At 39.3% G+C, this 7,819-nt stretch overlaps 1 pseudogene; it reads left to right on the top strand.

Annotated features, from left to right (window-relative positions):
• The first annotated feature begins 4,044 nt into the window (after window positions 1-4,044).
• On the top strand, window positions 4,045-6,422 carry LOC110683619 (annotated as a pseudogene).
• The last annotated feature ends 1,397 nt before the right edge of the window (window positions 6,423-7,819 follow it).

Below are 7,819 nucleotides of genomic sequence, written 5' to 3' on the forward strand. Positions count from 1 at the left end.
GATGGTCTTTCCATTGAGATCTTTTTTTATGAATATGACAATAATGTTAATCAAAATTACACACATGAAATATTTAGAACTTTTCGAGTCTCATCCACTCATTCTAAATCATTGCCGAAATAATTTCAGAAATCATAAATTACCCAGTGGAGTCGCAAAAAAACTGTAGGGAATATTTCAAGCATTACCCCAAACTTGAACCTCACTGTGATCATACACTAAAGTACGGTGGCGTCCAAAGGGAAGGAAGCTAGAGCAAAAGAGTCGCCAACAAGTTTTTTAGGAACTTGTAAACCGTTCACAGGGTGAAGGTTACACCCCTTAACGATTCAGGAGATCGTCAACTCCAATACATCTGGAACCATGACTGGTAGTTCGAGATGAAGGTAAAAATCCAACCTAAAAGAGATTGAACCTGCCCTAATAATAGGCCTCTACTTTTATTCTTATCGTATTCATGTGCGCTTTCTGACTAACATGCAATCAATAGGTTAACCCTAAACCTGTTTATCTATGTTGGTTGAATATTAATGCACAAATAAATCTATTATTGGAGATCACTTGAATTATAATCATATTAACCCTAAACAAGATTATTAATTATCTTATTAAGCGTGATTACAAGTACAAAATCCCTTTAAACATGCATAAAAGGTGTGATCAAGCAATAACAATAAATATAATCAAGAAACATAATAGTCATCATCATAAATTATAACAATAATAATGAGCAATCTCTTACTCTCTTTCTTTACTTTTGTATTTAGTTTTGTTTGCTTATTTTGATTTTCCTTCTTTGCTTATTGATCATGTTGATGCTTATTGATTTGATGATTGATATTGTCTTCAATATGATTTGTAAGTAGTCACCTAGCCAAGGGTGTGGGGATGGTGTAGTTGTTAATTGATTCATGCTTATGATGTTGGGGTTATGTCAATGGTGATTAAAGTCTTTGCATGCTTGATATTCTTTGGTCTTTCTTGCAAGTGCACATTGTTAGTTGATCAAAGATGAGTCTTTACTAACAAGTAACGGAAGTTGACTTAGTTGAGATTCATTACTATCGATAATTCTTTGTTTGCACCTTCTAATATATGGTTCTAATGTGGAAACATAGAGGCTATGTTAGGAGAAATCGATTAACCCCAGAAGGCGGTTAGATCGAGCTTTATTTCGATATTCTTGCATGCTTAGTTTACCATTGCTTTGCTTCCGTGTTATTGCATGATCAAGTGACATCTACATCTACCCACTTCCCTTGGTGTTTAGTTATATTGATCTTAAATCATTCTTAATCCTTAGTTTAATCTCTTAGTTATTCACACTTCTTGTCCCGAGATAGCTTAAAGTCTTAAGTAGTGAATGCGGTGTTTATGCATGTCTCCTTGTGGTTCGACCCCTCTATTTACCCTATACACGTATTAGGTCGGTAGAGCGTTAATAAATTAATTTGACTTAGGTGTAGTCGCTCAACGACACGATTATTGCCTTGTCAGTAACTTCAGGGAAAATAATAAAACCAAAACAATTAAATCAAATAATTGAAAGAAAGATTTGGGACCAAACCCTCAGAAATTAAAACCTTTCACGTCTAGGGCGAAGGCAACTTCGAACTTGGCTAGGTGTTTCTAGATCTTGTGAATGCGAAATTTTGTATGCAAAAACTAGCTTAGAAAAGAGAGAGAGAGAATTGAGAATTAAAGAAAATTAGTTTTTATTGATAGTTGTTGATGAGAAGAATTTGTTGATGATTCAAAACAGAATTTTAGGAGGCTTTTTTTAGAGAAAATTAGTCGGATGTAAAAAACGAATTAGAGTTTCAAAGAGAATAAAACGAATTAGCGCCAGACGCCAGACATTAGCGCCAGACGCAAAGGCTTAGCGTCAGACGCCAAGCTTAGCGCCAAGCGCTAATTTTGTCGTCTGGCGCTAGAAAACAATTTCCACGCGTTTTCTTAATTTTGATAAAATTTAGCCGTACGGAGGGCAAAATCGTATTTTACTTAAAAACACTTCTTTTATTTTGATTAAAACTCTAAAAAGTCAAGTAAAGTCAATTTATCAATGCTAATTAAATTAGGAATGAAAAGAATCTTCTAGAAGAATCTAGGAGACTATAATCAATTTTAATTGCATTAGGAATGACAAATCAATATTAGGCTCTCCTCTAGATCATTTGGCCGCATATAAATATCAACCGGGCCCAGTTTAGTAATTTGGTCATAACTCCCTCATTATTCATCGGAATTGGGCTTATAATATATCGTTGGAAAGCTCCTTTCGAACCCGAACCAACTAACTATTATTGGACCCTTTCCATGGACCAAACCAAAACTGGATTGGCTGTTTTCTTAAAATAGGTTTTCAAAAACAAAGAGAAAGAAAAGAAATGAAAATTGTCCGCAACACTAGGCCTTCCACACTTTCACTTCACACGATTATGATTCGACGTGAAAGGTACTAATCACTGGGTTTGGTTTTGGGGAGACACAAATGGGTGTCTATAGTTATTTAAGGCGGATACCTTGTTAAAATAGGGTTGCAACTGGAAAATTGGTAATGGTCGGTCTGCTCTTGTCGGGTCGGCTAATTGGGTCAATGGACGCATTCGTGAGTTCAAACCTGGAATTTCAGAGACCAATTCTGCAGCTCAGTCCGTCAGGTTTTTCATCTACCCTCAGTCGATGGGGTGGGATACTACTAAAGTCCACGATTGGTTTGTACCGGAGGATGCCTTGACAATCCTGCTTTTGGAGGCCCCTAATACGACTCAGGAAGACTTTCGTTATGGGCGAGTACCCTGTCGGGAAGGTATTAAGTGAAAACTGGCTATGCACTTATGCTTCAACAACAACTTTCTCTTGCTTCCACACTATCTTCTTCAGATTCTTTCTGGAAAGTTCTTTGGTTTCTCTAATTACAACCTAGATGGAAATTGTTCCTATAGAAATCGCTGCCTCAAGCTTTAGCAGTTAAGGTGGAACTCTAGCATAGAGGAGTTCAAGTTCAAGATGTTTCTTGTGATCTCAGTCAGTCAGAATCAGAGGATTCACAGCATTTCTTCCGAATGTGCTTTAATGCACGCTCAGTTTGGCGGGGTGGATTCCTTGGTATCTGCTCAGAATTAAATGGAGACATTTCTCTCTCATATTGGATACAAGATTATATCCGACTTTTTATTAGTGATGATGGCCCTTCTAGTGCTCGCTTAGGTACCTTTGTCGTTACTCTTTGGAGTTTGTGGTTATGCCGGAATGCCAGGATCTTTAGGGATCCTTCTGCTTCCAGGCCCTTTGATTCTTAGTTTGCGGCGATCATAGATGCTCATTCAGTCTTTGTATCCTCGCCTGATGCCGCTTCTTCCCCTAATGTTGTGGAGGTGACGCAGTAGCCTCAATTCTGCCTGGTTTTTATATAGCTCAGCTTGGTCGGAATACCTATGGGGGTTCGTTAGTTTCCCTACAAATTGATGGCGCTTGGTTCCATGACTCTTAACGTGCGGGGATGGGTTGGTGCTTGGACAATGATGACCCGTTGGATGATCGAATCGCTGGTGGAAGTAACTTCGAGGTTTTTTACCTCACCTTTGCACGCGGAGGCATTGGCTTGCTTGTACAGGCTACAATGGGCTTTCGATCGACGGCTTCATTCTATCACGGTCTTTACTGATTCATATAATCGTGTTACCCTTCTCTTGGGGGATGGGCGAGGTGACGTGCCTTACCTTTGGCTCAACCTTTATTGTTGTATACACAAGACGGATCGTCAGATTGTTCATCGAGCTCATCAAATTGTAGGGAAAGCGCGGTTAATTTTATTCGCTTTACTATTAGTATGTAATCTGTATGCATCCTTTGGCAAAAAAAAATTGGGAGCATTTTGTCTGTGAATGAACAGCGGCAAAAATAACCGTTGGAAATGTGAACGTGTAATACGACTGATCCCCGCCTGTCATCCTCAACCTATCTTTGGATTCTCAACAACAGTATCACAATCACACCCCCATTCTCTCATTCTTTACTCTTACTTGTTTTTTCCTTTCTCTCTTTCCCACATTTTCTGCCATCTGCCCATTTTTACACTATCTTACCTCATTCCACTCTCTCTCCTTTGTATTAGCAATAAGTACATTATCAATCTTTCAATCTCTCTCACAAATTTTACCAATTTTTATTATCAATTTCTCTAATGATCTCATAATTATTTCCAATGTCAAGTCATTACCACCTCAACTTCATTTCCATCACATTCACCATTATTGTGCTATTAATCTATGTTTCCGCCGGTGTGGCTACCACTAACGGTGGCGACACTACGGAGTTTGACTTCGGAAACGTTGACACTTACGAGCTTAAAACTCCTCGGCGACGCTCATTTAAACAATGGGAGCGTTCGTCTCACCCGTGACCTCCCCGTCCCAAACTCCGGTGCCGGGAGGGTGTTTTATTCCCGTCCGGTGAAGTTCCGGCAGGCTGGAACTAATTTTCCGGTGAGTTTTACAACCTTCTTTTCTTTCGCCATTTCAAACCTTAACCCTAGCTCCATTGGTGGTGGACTCGCCTTCATTATATCCCCGGACAACGACTCGAACGGAGCGGCCGGGGGCTTTCTTGGGCTTAGGCAGGGTTCGAACCCGGGGTTCGTTGCGGTTGAGTTTGATACATTAATGGATGTTGAATTTAAGGACATTAATAGTAATCATGTGGGTTTGGATCTTGGTTCAATGGTTTCATCTCATGTAAGTGATTTAGATACAATTAATGTAGATTTAAAGAGTGGTGATCTAATTAATACTTGGATCGACTATTCTGGATTAACTCAGATTCTTAGCATTTCGATTTCATACTCAAATGTTAAACCCAAATTACCACTCCTTTCGTTTAGCTTTGATTTGGATAATTTTGTAAATGATGAGATGTTTGTGGGTTTCACTGGGTCAACTCAGGGGAGCACTGAGACTCACAGTATTGACTGGTGGAGTTTCACCTCCTCTTTCGAGTCGTCATCGACGCCATCGGAGCCTCAGCCATCTCCTCCTTTCACTGCTCTGCAGCCGCCGAGTGGGACCACAACTGTGGCTGTACACGCTCCCCCGCCGGCAATTCCGCCATCGCATTCAAAATCGATTGTGTCGACAAATAAAAACTCTTGTGGCAACCAGCTCTGTAAGCGTAACCCGGCTGCGGTTGCTGGGGTTGTGACAGCAAGTGCTTTTATGTTAGCTTGTTTGGGGGGATATTATTCTGGTTTTTTCTCAAAGAAATCGAAGGTGAAATTACCTAGGAATTCAGCATCCTGTTCTTTAGCAACGGATGTCATTAAAATGCCCAAGGAATTCAGCTACAAGGAGCTTAAAATCGCCACTAAAGGGTTCGATTCAAGTCGGGTTATCGGACATGGCGCCTTTGGGACTGTGTATAAAGGGATATTGCCGGAAACAGGACATGTCGTTGCAGTTAAACGATGTATAATAACAATGGAGGGCAAGGGAAGAACGAGTTCTTATCAGAATTGTCAATAATTGGATCACTTAGGCACAGGAATTTAGTTAGACTTCAAGGTTGGTGTCAAGAGAAGGAAGAAATATTGTTAGTGTATGATTTAATGCCTAATGGGAGCTTAGATAAGGCATTGTTTGAGTCAAGAATGGTATTATCTTGGCCACATAGAAGGAAAATTTTACTTGGGGTGGCCTCAGCTTTGGCCTATTTACATCAAGAATGTGAGAATTTGGTTGTACATAGGGATGTCAAAACGAGTAATATAATGTTAGATGAAGCTTTCAATGCGAAATTGAGTGATTTTGGGTTAGCTAGGCAGATGGAGCATGATAAGTCCCCGGATGCAACCGTGGCAGCGGGACAATGGGGTATTTAGCCCCGGAGTATCTTCTAACAGGGCGAGCCACGGATAAAACTGATGTGTTTAGCTACGGGGCGGTGACTCTTGAGGTGGCGAGTGCCGGAGACCGATAGAGAAGGAAAAGAATGGGACTAAAGGGCATGGGAATTTGGTGAATGGGTATGGGATTGCATACAGAAGGGAGGTTGTTAGAGGCAGTTGATGAAAGGTTGAATGGAGAATTTGATGAACGAGAAATGAGGAGAGTTTTGCTTGTGGGTTAGCATGTTCTCACCCTGATCCATTGGAACGGCCAACAATGAGAAGTGTGGTACAAATGTTGATTGGTGAGGGAGAGGTGCCAATTGTCCCTAGAACTAAACCTTCTATGAGTTTTAGTACATCTCAGCTTCTTTTTGAACTTGCAAGATAGTGTTTCTGATTGCAATGCTATGCTTACTATCTCCACTTCATGGTCTTCTTCGGAGCGCAACTTGTTCCTACCGGGTGGTGGAACCGCTGAAGGTGGTATTGGTGGTGATGAGCTAGTCTAAAAGGTAAAAATATTTAATATGTTTACACACCGACGTATGAAGTCCTGCAACAACGAACCCACCCCTGTAAGATATAGTTTGGGTACCCTATCCAATATCCATATGAGTGAGAATTTTGTCATTGTTGTATAATTATTATAGGGTTTTAGTTTTAATTTGATGACGCTTAGTGACATTGTTCATCTAATTAATTATAAGTGTGTACACAAATAAAGTGTCTCCTAAGGTCAAAATTAATCTTTTTTCCCACAAAAGAAAGGGAAAAAGTATTGTAATACTAATATGCACAAAGTTTCGGACTTTTTTCATGGGGTACAAAGGGACCCTTAGTTTTGTTGTAATAGATTAACTCATTATTGTAATAATGTAACCAATATTGGCAATGGGTAACAAAGTAGTATTGATGATTAGTCAAATTATCGGTTGCAATTGGAGAAAATTTGTAGAGAAAAATAGTGGGGTCCAACCGTCCAAAGGTGGTTGCTTTCACGTTATCTTATTACAAAAAAGGGCATACATTTGGGTCTAGAAGTTGAGTAGAAGTTTAGCAAAGTTGAGTGACAAATAGGTGGCGTATATATTTACTACGTATATTCGCTTTCTATCAAAGGAGCTTTTCTTTATAAATTTTTTTTTTTTTTTTTTTATCATTAATAATTAGGGATTTTCATCAATGGATTGTCCTTTTTTCACGGTCTTTCATGGTTTCTTAACGGCTATCTTTTCTTCGGTTATTAGTACCTTTATTTTTCTTTTTAATTGCTAGATCTATCAATTCAAGTAAAGGGTCAGGTAAGAGCAGGTTAGATCAATTTAGGTTAATGACGTAATCTATGCGGGTCGGGTTTAGGTTGGGTCATGTTTGAGTCGAGTCACGTCGGGTCATACATCTTATCGGGTCGGGTTAAGGTCGGATTAATAACAAGTTGGGTTAAATTCGGGTCGAGTGAACAATAGGTCGGGTTTAATTCATGTTCACGGATTAAAACGGGTTAGGGTAATTCTTGGGTTCAAGTCGGATTTGATTCAAGTCAATAATTTGCGGGTTAGAATCAGATTGGGTCATTCTTGGGTTTGAGTCGGGTTCGGTTTAAGTAAATAATTTGCGGGTTATAATCGGGTCATTCTAGGGTTCAAGTCGGGTTCGGTTCAAGTCAATAATTTGCGGGTTATAATCAGCTTGGGTCATTTACAAGTCGGATCATTCTCAAGTTCAAGTTGGGTTATATTCAAGTCAATAATTTGCGGGTTACAATTAGTTCGGGCCATATTCGGGTTCAACTTACTATTAATAGATAATTATCATTTTCATCAAGCTAATTATTTCCTTTGACTCTTAACTATAATATATATGTCAACATACTAGGGAACTATAACTTATAATTTAGGAAGATAATTATCTCCTTGGACCATAACAACAAAT

The sequence above is a fragment of the Chenopodium quinoa genome, unplaced genomic scaffold (assembly GCF_001683475.1).
Source record: "Chenopodium quinoa cultivar QQ74 unplaced genomic scaffold, ASM168347v1, whole genome shotgun sequence".
NCBI classification, from domain to species: Eukaryota; Viridiplantae; Streptophyta; class Magnoliopsida; order Caryophyllales; family Amaranthaceae; genus Chenopodium; species Chenopodium quinoa.